We start from the raw sequence: 2104 nt of genomic DNA on the forward strand, positions 1-2104 counted from the left end.
TGACCTGGGGAATCCTGTTAACAAGTGGATGCTTTTGCTTTTCCCTAAGACCACAGGGTTACCCTAGAGCTGTAGACAATTCCGGACATTTCAGGGAGGCTAGGCTCACCTCATCAGCCCGGGTTGGGCAAATCTTTGCTTAAAACCAGGGAAGGCACAGGGACTCGGTATGTTTCTGGGGGCTCGTGGGGGGTGTCGGGGCGTGAGCCAGTTCCAGATGGGACGGCCTGAACATTCATCAGTTTTTTCTGAGTTGTATTGTGGTAGCAGACACACAATAGCATGCCCCAAATAGGGGCTTTACACTAACAAGTTTACTTTTCCCCCACATTATATTTTGTCTGTGGTGGCTGCGGGTTCGCTGTGGCTCCGCTCCATGTGTCCTCTCTATTCCAGGATCCTTGCGAAGCAGCTGTCCCTGTTTGGGACATGACGTACTCAGGGCACAGAGCAAAAAGAAAAATGACTGGGCCCCACAATAGCTCTTAATGTCGCCTTGACTCCTATTCCATGTACCCAAGCGAGACCCATGGCTGAGTCCAATGTAAACGCCTCCCCTGGTGGGGGCTCTGTGAGCTGCCTGTCAGTGCACGGGGACCTCGAAAAGCCTCTTGTGGGGAAGGGGGAGTGAATAATCAGGAGCAAGAACACAATCTGTCACAGGTCAGAACCCTCATGCGGCCACAAACCAGCTCCCTCCGCCAGCCTTGTGTGGCCCAGGCGCGTGCTTTCCAAGTTTAAGGATCTGTGGTGTCTGTGGAGAAAACAGATCCCCAAATTAGACATAAAAAGTGTGACTCAGGCTGTGGGGGTTACACTGGAGTGCAGAGAAAGGAGGGCAGGAGGGGGTGAGCTGGGCGGGAGACCCTTCCTTGACCCCTTGCCTGGCAAACTCCTGCTTTCCTTCCATGGTCTAGATCTAAACGCCACCCTTGAGAAGCCCTTCGGGATTACCCACCGAGCCAAGTGCGGTGCTCTTCCTCTATGCTCCCGTGCTCTTTCGCTTTTCACATTTCACACCTACTTTGCTGTGTGTGGGGTCTGTTTACGTGCCTGAACTCCCAGGGGGCACTGGTGTGCTGCGTCTGGCTCCCACCCGCTCGTGAGACTTGACCGTGTGCGTCTCTTCCCAGCTCCATGTTCAGTGGCATCACGTGGGCAACTTGAGAATTGGCCACGGTTGGAGTATCTACATCCCAGAGAGCAGCAGGCCCTACGGATAAGGACCATTTTACTTCCACGAGGCAGCTGTTAAACCCTTGCCATCTGCCATCACTCTAGAGTGTGGACAGCGTGAGGGCCAGGACGTGCCTCGCTCACCTCTGTCTCCCTGCAGTGTCCGGGGCAGGAATGGCTGTTCCACAAGGTGTGAACTGACTGAGAGTGGCGGGAAGGGTATGATGAATGCACTTAGGATGGTGGGCAGAGCAGCAAATGGACGCGTGTCTGGCTGGACTGGAGCTCCATCCGTGCCTCTTCCTCCCAGGAAGGACCTCCTCCTCCTCCCAGGCCTCTGGGCCTGTGCCCATCGTCCCAGGGGAGGTATGTGACAGGGCTGAACACAGAAGGCCTGCAAGCCCTTCTGGCCCTTGTCCTCCAGATCTCAGAGCTTTCGGAATTGAGAGTGTTTCCAGAGGAAATAAAGGAGGGAAGAAGGCTGTGTCCTGAAGAAGCCTAAGGGGGAGGAGAAGAGGGGCCTGGCCAGGCCTATGTGTCCTAAGCAGCTCTGCTAGGAGGTGGTAAGAGCTCCAGGAGGAAGGGCTGTGGGGTGCACCAGGGCACCTGCAGGTGGTGGTGGAGGGAGGCCAGACAGGCAGAGCCACGTGTTGGGGGAGGGGGATCTTTAGGTGAAATTGGTGTGGCGCTAAGTGCCCTGCCTTTGGCCCCGCACCTTGGTGTCGTGTAGGATCCCCAAGTATGGAATGACCCCGGAAACTTGGGGTAAGAAATTCCCAAGATTGAGACCTGAGGTTTATGCTGCTGCTCATGAAGGATTTAGATCAGAGGTTGGCAAATGTTTTCTGTAAAGGGCCATATAGTAAATAGTCTCAGCCTTGTGGGCCACACTGTCTCCATCATAACTATTTAACTCTGCCCTTGTCGG

The sequence above is a fragment of the Panthera tigris genome, chromosome C1 (assembly GCF_018350195.1).
Source record: "Panthera tigris isolate Pti1 chromosome C1, P.tigris_Pti1_mat1.1, whole genome shotgun sequence".
Taxonomy (NCBI): domain Eukaryota; kingdom Metazoa; phylum Chordata; class Mammalia; order Carnivora; family Felidae; genus Panthera; species Panthera tigris.